The following is a 10,936-nucleotide window of genomic DNA, read 5'->3' as shown; positions in this document are numbered from 1 at the left end:
TTATTTTTGCTGCAAACAAGCACTTCATTCTTTCTTTTAAACTTTGATGACCAGTTTTGATCATGTTTTAACTTTAGTTGAGGGATAATTGTAACCTCTTGATAATTTAGTTTATAACTTTAATTGATCTTAAATTATTCTTGTCCTTTAACTACACTAGCTTGGGGAACGTAGGCATTTGTCAAACCTCGTAATCATCTCTTGTCTCTCTTTTTTGTGTTTTTTCATCTGTTATTGCCTTGAATTGAATAAGCTCTGGAAAGACCTAACTATCACACCCCACCCGGTGGGTCCGGTGTGATCAGTTAGGTCTTCCGAACTTATCCGATGCGGGTGATACACTAGACACGAGGTGGTGACAAACCCATACATAACTACGCTATATCATTTATGATCTTAAATTATTCTTGTCCTTTAACTACGCTATATCATACCCGAATATCCGTGGGGGTGATACACTACAGGACGACGGTTCAGGTGAGAGCGAGCTTAGATTCACTATGATAGATAAAGAGACGATTACATAACATGTTTAACCTTCAATCACACTTAGATCTCAATGCAAGACCTTCAACAACCATGATTGACACCTGAACATCACCATGGAACAGTTAGAAGCCATCACCATCAAGAGAGAGAAGTGAGAGACTAAGAAGAAGAAGAAGAAGAAAGCCTTTCTCACAATCGTTTTTCCTTCCCTACAATTTTAACCCTAAACACTAAAACAATGAACCAACCCAATACATATATAAACCCCTGGTCCAATCAATAACTAATGGAGCTAGTTCAACAGACTGAACCAGACAGAAATAAATACAATCATGTTTAATACTAAAAGGATCAAATTACACTCTAGCAATTCTCCCCCTTAATTTGTAATTGAATTTTTACAAACCATAGTGCATCCAAGCTCTACTACATCAATGCTCATGTACCTGCAATATGAAAGATTAAACAACAATATTAAGAAAACAAACAAACAAACCAACCGTGCACCTAAACAATCTAAACAAATATGCTTGAACATATACAAATGAATGCAAATGAGATGCACCAACAAACTAACTCAACAATGCATAAACTTGTACCAAACTAGGATGAAAAATACATATATAAATATATAATCATAGCATAACACAGTGTCCAACAATAGAGAGCAATAACATGCTTAACAAACATAATCTATACCAAAACTACGACAGTGAAACATGCACAACATGGCATAGGGAACATACACAATCATAGCATATGAAAAAAATGCACAAGAGCTGAGAAGAAAAAGAAAGAAAAAAAGAATCAGAAAAATATTAATCAATTAATTATATGCCTAGGACTCAATATAGCCGAACCAGGTTGCAAATAAAGTGTAAATCAAATTCACAGCAGTGATTTCAAACAATAAGATTGCACAATATTAATAGATTAGAAGAAAAGCATAAATAGTTTGTTAACAAGGTGCTAACCCAACCTGACTGAACTAGATTGCACAACGATTGTTTAAGAAATCAATTATAGAAGCAAAATATGATATACAGAGAGATATACTGTCAATTAAATAATAAGAACCATCAGATTAATTAACAAAGAGTGATGGAAACAATCTGACAGACCTAGATCAAAGCATGTATATATTAGATTAAAATAAATTGAACAATCGAATTTAAATTGCAGCAAATACCATGAATCAAATATTTTTTTTTAAATAAATCTAATCAATTAATTAAATGTTACAAATAACAGATCAATTAAAAATGAATTAGTGAACCAATCTGGCATAACTAGATTGCACTGCAGGGTATATCAAATTCAAAGAAAGATAGAACAATCAGAGTAATAATCGATCAAAAATGCCAACAAATAACCCTAATAGGCTCTAATCATACCCGTAAGGCATTAGAAATGAAAAGCCCCAAAAAATGGTAAGTGATTTCCTAGGTAGTGGTACTATTGCCTATAATACTCCCATTTCTCAGGAACTTAAAGGGTGGATCCTGTGGGAGGAGGTAAAAGAGATTCAGCAGTATGTGAAGGAGGTGAGGCATTCATGGGGAAGTACAGGAAGTAAGCTTTTTATAAAATTATCTATTGGTAGTTGATTTGAATTAAAATTTGATTGCTCTTATATTTCATGAAGGGTTTATTGCTAATTACCATTTGATTGTTCAATAATCAATCTCTTAATCCAACTCTATGATTCACATATCCAAGACTGTCGTTTTAGTAGGGAGCATGGGAATGGGTGAATTGTTGCAGATTTTACTCATGTTAACCTACACTGTTATGAGGTACCTATATTTCTGTCTCACACATGCACTGCTGCACTGGACGTGCCGTTTTTAATCCGTTACAGTTTCTATTGCTCTTAAGACCATTTTCTCTAAAATATTTAGACATGGAAGTGTGGAATGATGGAGTTCTGTCAATCTATTTACAGTGTTTTGTGGGGACATATGGAGCTATCATAGTCATTGATAATGCTCTGTTTAATTTACTTCTTATGGCTTGGCCTCCTAGATTAAATTATTCCTCTTTTCTCTGAACTATTTGTCTATTCGAGAGTTTATCTTTCTTATGTGCAGCAACAAACTCTTACTCTACTTGATCAGGGTTTTAAATTTTCAGATTTACCTATCATAGATATTTGCTGTATGATTATATTAGATAATTCTAATGGCCTTTGACTTTATTTTAACTTTTGGGAAACAATTTGAGGTTGTAGGATAGATCAAGGCTGCTTAATTGGTTTAAAATCAAGTCTTACATTGTTTAATTTCATTTAAAATTGTAAAATAGTTCAAATATATTGTGGATGTGCAATAAAATAAGGTTGATGTAGCAGGACAAGACCACCATTGGAGTTCATACCGAATAAAAAGCTAGAGCTGGAGTTAAAACCATGCTGGATGCGTTCTCCATTTTAATGATGAGATGGGTTTTACCAGTTCAAAGCAACTTAAGAAAACACATTAATTGTAAATATCCATTAATTGCACACAATGTTTCAGATACTAATGTAATGGTAATTAGTCTTTTCGAGCTTTTCTTTCAATGAATAATTATAGCTGGTAATCTGCAAAGATTGTAGATCGTAAGAATTTTGCATTGTAGTGTTGTTGCTTGCCTTCAAGTAAATTAGTAGCACGGAACGAAGTTGGATGAGTTTATAACACCAGAACTCCAAGCACATGGACGTTGCAATAAGCACTGCTAGAGCCATTAAATGGCACCGATGTTGAAACCATGACCTCAATGACACTACATTTCACAGCTTTAATCCTTTCATAGTAAAACAACACCAGTTCTGATTACCAAGCTCACACCCCTGAATCTTTTTTTCCTAGCTATCAGTTTCATGCATTCATCAAAGAATCCAAGAATCGGTCCTTAAAAGGAACCACAACTTTTTTGGACAGTTTTTACACTAGGCAAGACATCACAACAGACATTACCCCACAAATAGACTGACCCTTAGTTGTTGAACTTTCTAATGGAACTTCCACTTACAACGTTCAAAAGCGTTCCCTGTTCAAACTGAACTGCAATTACAAAATCCAATTTAACCCTGATTGTAAATAAAAAGTGTCTTATGAAAGCCACTAACTTAGCTCACTTATTAGTAAATTACAAGCTGGCGGTGTTGAAAGGTTCTAGTCTGGCAAAAAATGACAATTCATAATATGTTCTATTCGTAGCCATTAGGACTATACATGACTGAAAATTTAAATGGTAAATTCTTGATTTAAATTATTGTACATCAGTTGGGTTGATAATAGCTCGGAACATTGCCTGTTTGAAAGGTTGACTTATGGGACATAGGTACAAAACTTGGTTAAACAACTTCATATCCATCCTCCAATAAGCAACGTGCATTTGCACTTCTTTTTTATTTTATTTGATCTATCGCCCTCTCAAGCTTAATAGAATGTTCACAAAAGGCCTGGACGAAAGTGATATTTAGTGGATCAAGAAGGTATCCAATATGTTATGTGGATGCTTCAATAGCATTTATGAAATTTTAATTTGCAAAAGCCTTTTCTTCTAATCATCTTCGTAATTCTTATATGGGTTTTGATCTATTGTGTTCCATTTGAGATCTCTAATATTTAATGTAAATCTTGGTTGTTTGCATTCTTCCCGAAAATGAAGATTATTTATTGGAAGAGAAAAAAGGAAAAACTTTATATGGCCTTTTGCTTATGATTCTTGGTATTTATCATCTATCCAAGGTTCATTTCATGTAGTTCTTAAGGAGCATTATTTTTATTATTTGAAACTTTATTGGTGCTTTGATGTAATATTTGCTGAATCTTGTAGAGATAAGATGAAGAGAAGCAGCTTCAGTCTCCCCTAGCAAAGAAATTTACTTTTGGTAAAGCCCCACAATCTCCTTTGCACACAAGAATTATCTCTCTTCACCAATTCTGCCTTGACTGAAGTTCCATTTTGGATTATTAACAGCTAAGACTACATTTACTCTTCGCCTGAGTGATGACGATGATGAGAGTGGGGCATCGGTTGATATGGATACCGGTTGCTTTGATAAATCTGACAACGCTCATGTTCTTTGCTTCTTCATCTATTGCATCATGCATCTAGGTTTTATGATTTATGTTTCTGTTGGTGGATTCTTCTTTGCTTTTATTCACTTTGTTAATTATTTAGAGATAGAAAAAAAATGTCACAATATTGTTTCTACATTTTTAGCTAGGATATTGAATTTAAAAATGGTAATTCCAATATTCGATTAGAATGAAGTATAAGAGATTATAGAATGCACGACTCTATATTTCCTTTAACTATGATGCATGTCATTTTCCTTAGAAAATTATCATTTTTTCACTTGTGGTTGCTTTTATTTTATTGCATATCAAGATATCTCATAAAACAATTTTCAAAATCTCACTCTCTTAATCCTTCATACATGGTCACGTGCATTTGCACGTGTATAAGTTTGCTAGTATATATATTCTTTGGGTTCTCTCTAGACCTTGCTTAGCAAAAGGACCCACATTCTTGTACTAATAGTACCACCTACCCTAAAAACAAATACTAATTTCAGTCCCCTTTGGAAGGATTCGAGATCTTTGCCCTTATAAAGCAAAGACCTTCTAGAGGATAACATAGTTGGTCTTCCATGGTCAAGAGTCCTGTATGAATGCTGGGTTTTACATTGGCCCTGGTGACTCGAATTTTCTACTGATTTTAAGGGTTGTTAGACTTCCTTTGGTCGCTCCTCTCCCTCATTCTCGTCTCTTTCCGCTCCAACAAAAGAAAGAGAGAGAGAGTGCATTGGTCAACACAAACGTGTAGAATAGGTCAAAATATAGGCCACAAACAAAGCAATAAGCATGTAGTGATACCACTTTTTGCTTGACTTGAAGATTTTTGAGTTTTGGTTGTTGGGTGGGGTGCGTTGTTCATACTGGATTTGGTTGTTCCACGCTAAAATGCGATCTAGTGGTCAATCCAATGCTTCCAATCTACCTCTGGCTCGTTTTCTTTGAATTCATATAGCCTTCTCAGATGTTCTTCTTGACAGGTTTGAAAGCTTCAATCGTCAAACACTGGGTTTGAAACCATTTTCTCTCTGAATTGTCTTATTTGTTTGAGGAACGTGGCAATTAACAAAAGAATTCAAAGAAAAGAGTTCTGCGTTTCCACGGCAAAGATTGTCGATTCTTCTTGCATGCTCTCAACCATTCCTTATTCTTCTTCTTATAGTTCTGAAGTTGACATGGAATAAAAGATATTCAATGTTTCGATTCAGTTGGTCATTAATGGTCAATAGTTCAGTTAAGACTGAAGAACTCAGAATTGGAGGGAAAATGCCATGCATGCATGATCTTCTGTGGTTGAGTTCTATTGACCACGCATGCTACACTTGTTTTTAGCAAGAGCAGAAGCATCTGTAGAAGACAAAATTTAATTACGTGGTTCATTTGAAGGCTTATACATTCAAGGTCAAGCAGAGATGATGTAACCCTATCACTTTCTACTGCTCCTCTCAACTTGTTGATGAGAGACTATAAACACATGAAAGTGGAAACCCTACTTCAAGTTTGAAGACCAAATGCCCCTCTACCTAAAAATATCCAAAACAATAAAAGAAGGGGACTTCCGAACATTTTAGGATTCGCAACTAGTCATTTCGAAGAACTTGAAATTTTGAACATGACTTACTAATTGACGGTGGCCACCATCTGAAACAAGGATCCAGATGCATCAGAATATTTTACACGGTGAAAATTTGTATTCGATCACCTCAACACTTTTTTTGTCTCAATCTCTATTATGCCTTTCCATCAAAGATTGGCTTGGCGTATGTGTGGTTTAATAAGTTACTAGCATTGTGGATGTTTAGGGTTGTTGATTTCTTGTGATCATGAAGTTTGGGTTGTGATCTTTTTCTAGTTTGAATTGGATAATGTAGAGGTTTACACTTCCTTCACTTCTCTTCATCACACAATGAAAATAAAGTTTATTAGAACTTCTATCTCTGATTCATTTTGTTAAAACTTAAAAGTAGATCATCTTCATAATATCTGATAAAGAAGTGTGAAGAAAGTATAGACTTACCGATAGGGTTTTGAATTCTTTTTTCAAAATATTGAATAGAACTTAAAGGGTAGAAGAAGATTTTTAAGGTTTGTGATTGACAAAATTGTATATTTTTAGGTCAAATTCTAATCTAATCAGTGATTACGCGTATTCCATTTTGTCACCTCAACGGCTAAACCTAGGAATTCCAAATAAGGGGTCCAACGTGAAAGATATTATGGCTGCGGCGGAGTCTTATTTTAAATTAGTGGGCGACATAAACATGGTTAAGACTTAATAAAAAGTCCATAATTAATATTATTAATTCATAGATCACGATCGTACCAAAAAATACTTTTTTTTTTATAACAAATCTTCCTCAAACTAGGTCGGACCCTTCACGTTTTATTTTAAATAAATCATTTTCCGTCTAACACCACTACCCACATCCCCAACTATTTCTAAAGAAGAAAAAATATTAAAATATTAACATCATTTATCAAGTAATTTTATTTCATTTTTACTAGGGGTGCAAGTTTTGTCACGGCCTTGACCTGTCCTAAGCCCGCTCTAAGCTTGAATAGGGCTTAAACTCAAGATTTTGGCATTGAGGGCAGGTTATGGCCAAAATATTATGCCTTGATTAGGGCCAAGACGGGCCTGTGATAACTCTTCGGCCCACCAAGCCTATCACGACCTGTCCCTGATTTTTTACGTTGACCCTAATTTTGGCTCTAATTCTGGCCCTAATCCTAACTCTAATTTTGTCTCTAATGCTTGATCTCAATGAATTAAGAATATGAACAATGATATGGCCAATTAGGACTAGTGTCAAGTATAGGGTCAATCAGGGCTAGGGCTAGGGTTAGGGACAGGGCTAGAGACAGGGCCAATCAGGCTAGGAATAGGGCCAAATATATGACCAATCAAGGATGGGGCCAATCATGATGGAAATGAGCATGGTTTGGCCCTGTAGGGCTTAGGGTCAGGGATGATAATCATTGGCCTTGAATTAAAGTCAGGGTGGGAACAAACTTAAATTAGAATATATAAGGCTGAGCTTAGGATTGCAAAAGACCAGCCCTTTTGCAGCTTAATTTATACGTAAGTTTACTTATTGCATAATTGGTGATTACTTCTATTTAGAGATAGTAATTAGACTAAGAAGGTTTATAGTTTGAACCAACAAACCTTTACACCTTCTTCCCTCCCTGCATCCCTTGGGTCTATCGGCCCAAGTCTCTATAGAAAATTGATGTGATTTAGAGATTTTTCAAATGTCAAAAATTTGTCTAATTTAATTATTTAAAACTCATGTTCTCTAACTTTTGTTTTAAAGAATTGGTAGCCTTTTTACATAACAATGATAACTATCTTATATATAGCACAGGGCTTCGTCCCAGCTCCAAGAAGATTTGAAATCATAATCTAACACCATCAGAAACTAGTTTTTTGCCAAACGAACCAACCACTTATCATATTGTCTCTCTAACTTGCATGCATTCCACTTATATGACTTATTTCTGAGAGACCAGGTCTTTACGTAGCTGGTCGTTGCAGTATATGCTCATTGCTCTGCTTCAATTTGGACTTCTGATAATTTCCAACTAACCCTACTTAATCTATAATCTATTTATATTTTAATTATAATTCTAAAAAAAATTCAGAAAAGGGAATACCTCTTTTGATTTTTCCTCCATGTACTAAATTTAAAGTTTTCAAGCAGAATATAGATTAACAAATACAATTTAATTCAATAGATAGAGGACCCCTCCTCTCTCTCTCTCTCTCTCTCTCTCTCTCTCTCTCTCTCTCTCTTTTAAGAAATCACTTCCACAGGTTTAAAAAAGAAGATGGACAGAAAAGATGGAGATTACCCTAAAAAATTTGAAAAAAGGTTTGAACTACACTGGTGAATCGTTGAATTTTTGCAATAATATTGTCCGATGAACCTTCAATGTCTACTTCTGGACGTCAGCATGATCATCATCTTCTTTAATGGCGACTTTAATCAAGAATTGAGCTTTCTGGGCTTGAAGATTCCAATCTGTCCTACTCAAAACCAATATCATGATGATCATACATGAGAACTGAGCCGCAAAGAGTCCCAACCATAACCCTTTGAAATCATAATCAAAGAAGAAAGCCAACCCGACTGCCACCGGCATTCCAACTAGATAGAACGAACCCAAATTGATATTTGCTCCTACCTTCGGCTGTGCAGTTCCTCTCAAAACTCCACAACCTGTTGTCTGTGGACAATTTCCAAGCTCGCACAGTCCAATTATAGGCAAAACCAGAGACGTCAATGCAATAATATCTGTATCTAGAGTGAACATTCTTGCCCAGATTGATCTCACTGAGATAGAGAACATCAATGCTGAAAATCCAAATAAAAAGCTAAACAAGATACCCACAAGAGCAGCAAGCCTAGCTTTCCTTGGTTGGTTTGCACCCAATTCATTTCCAACCCTTGTAGATATGCTGAAGCTCAAAGAAGATGGGAAGATGTAGATTAGAGACGTAGTTTGAATAAGTATTCCCATGGATGCCACTGTTATTCTTGGATTTGATAGAAGCCCACATAAGAGAATCATGATTTCGTACCACCACCATTCCAGACAGACTGAAATGCAGCTTGGAATGGCCAAATCGAGGAGTGACTTCCACCCTTTTAAGCATTCTTGTGAAATACCTCCCCAGGTCTCCTTGTATACCCCAAACATGTAGATGTAGACAATCAGTGAACCAACGAGGTTGAAATTAGTCCAAACGCCACTCAAAGCTACACCTTTGATTCCAAGATTGAGAACAGAAACAAGGAGATAATTAATGGGTATATGGAGAAGGATTGCTAGAGTGGCGCAGTAAGTTAGCGGTAGTGTTATAGATTGACTTCGAAGGTAGATTCGAAGTGGGTGGAGAAGAGATTGAGCAACAAGATCAGGCAGAGAATATAGAATGTATGATTGGGCTTCTTTGGCTATATCTGCTTCTTGACCGCAATAGGTAAGGATTTTCTCCACATTTAACCAAAGGAGAGCGATGGGGATTGAGGTGACAAGCAGGAGCAGTACAGTTCTCTGCAAGGAGAGGCCGAGCATAGTGTGGCGTTTAGCACCAAAAGCCTGGCCACAAATGGGTTCCATTCCCATGGCGAGGCCGGAGAGGATAGAGTAACCAGTGATGTTTGCGAAGCCAATGGCTAGAGAACCGCCGGCTAAGGACAGGTTACCTAGGCGGCCAAGGAAGAGCATGGAGATCATGGAACGAGTGTAGAGTAAAAGACCTGTGACCACCATGGGAAGAGCTATGTTGGCTATGGATTTGGCTTCGTTAATGGCAAGCGAAAGGTGGGATGTCGAAGCAGTAGTGGATGGATTTTCATGATCATGAGATTGTAATTTTGATTCTTTTGCTTTTGGTAGTCCTTCTTGCTGTTGTGGGAATGCTGGGATTTTGGGTATCAAAGGAGTAAACATGTCGGGGCCAGAACAGTGGGTGTAGGGAAGGTAAGTTTGGTCTGACTCTGGGTTGCATTTACAGGTCTGTGAAAAGCCAATTAATCGACACATGGCTCTGCTGTTGATACCCGAAAGGGGAAAGCCACACAGAGGAGGGGATTTCTTCTTGAGAGAGAAAGAGAGAGAGAATTGGGAGATGGGCCTTTGAGAAGGAGAGGAGGAGAGGTCCGAAGAGGAGACTTGGGATGTGCAGGATGGTGAGTGCCAGGTTTTAAATTAAAGGGGTTTAAGGCTGATGAAGTTGACTCATCAAAAGAATTTCTTCAGTTGACCTGCTTTGAATGAAAATTACCTCCTTCCAAAGTGGAGAGAGAGAGAGAGAGGAGCGGATTGGAGAACACAAACGTGTAGCATGGTTCAAACTTGTTGAGAAAATATATAGATAAAGGCCTCAAACAATGCAATATGCATGTACTTAAATTACTTTATTACTTGACTTAAAAGATTTGAGTTTTGGTTGTTGGGGTGGGGTGGGGTGGTTTGTTCATACTGGCTTTAGTTTTACACGCTCAAATCGGATAGTGGTCAATCCAAGCTTCCAATCTACCTCTAGCTCGTTTGGTTTGAATACATATAGCCTTCTCAGATGTTCTTCTCGACAAGTTTGAAAGCTTCAATGTCAAACACAGGGCTACCCACTTATCCGTTACATGTGGATTTGGATTTATATGCAAAGTGGGAATAATCGAAGACAAAAAGCTTCCTTTATATATGTTCAGTCAAAAGAAAAACTTTGTAGTTGCCAAACTGGAAGCTTCTTCCAAGTCTTCAAAGTTCCAACATGATACATTTCTCAACTTGCTCAGATCGATGCATTCGCCCTTCTGTTATGCTTAAGATGAATGAATCAGTACTCAATTTTACGTGGTGTTATT

General features: G+C 36.5%; 1 pseudogene; it reads right to left on the bottom strand.

The window, feature by feature from the left end:
* Positions 1–8,373: 8,373 nt before the first annotated feature.
* On the bottom strand, positions 8,374–10,240 carry LOC149030148 (protein DETOXIFICATION 49 pseudogene; annotated as a pseudogene).
* Positions 10,241–10,936: the final 696 nt, after the last annotated feature.

Source organism: Hakea prostrata, chromosome 1 (genome assembly GCF_041222555.1).
Source record: "Hakea prostrata isolate BN-2017 chromosome 1, UWA_Hpros_2, whole genome shotgun sequence".
Taxonomy (NCBI): domain Eukaryota; kingdom Viridiplantae; phylum Streptophyta; class Magnoliopsida; order Proteales; family Proteaceae; genus Hakea; species Hakea prostrata.
Note: the sequence above shows the minus strand (reverse complement) of the source record. Positions and strands in the feature narration are given on the sequence as shown.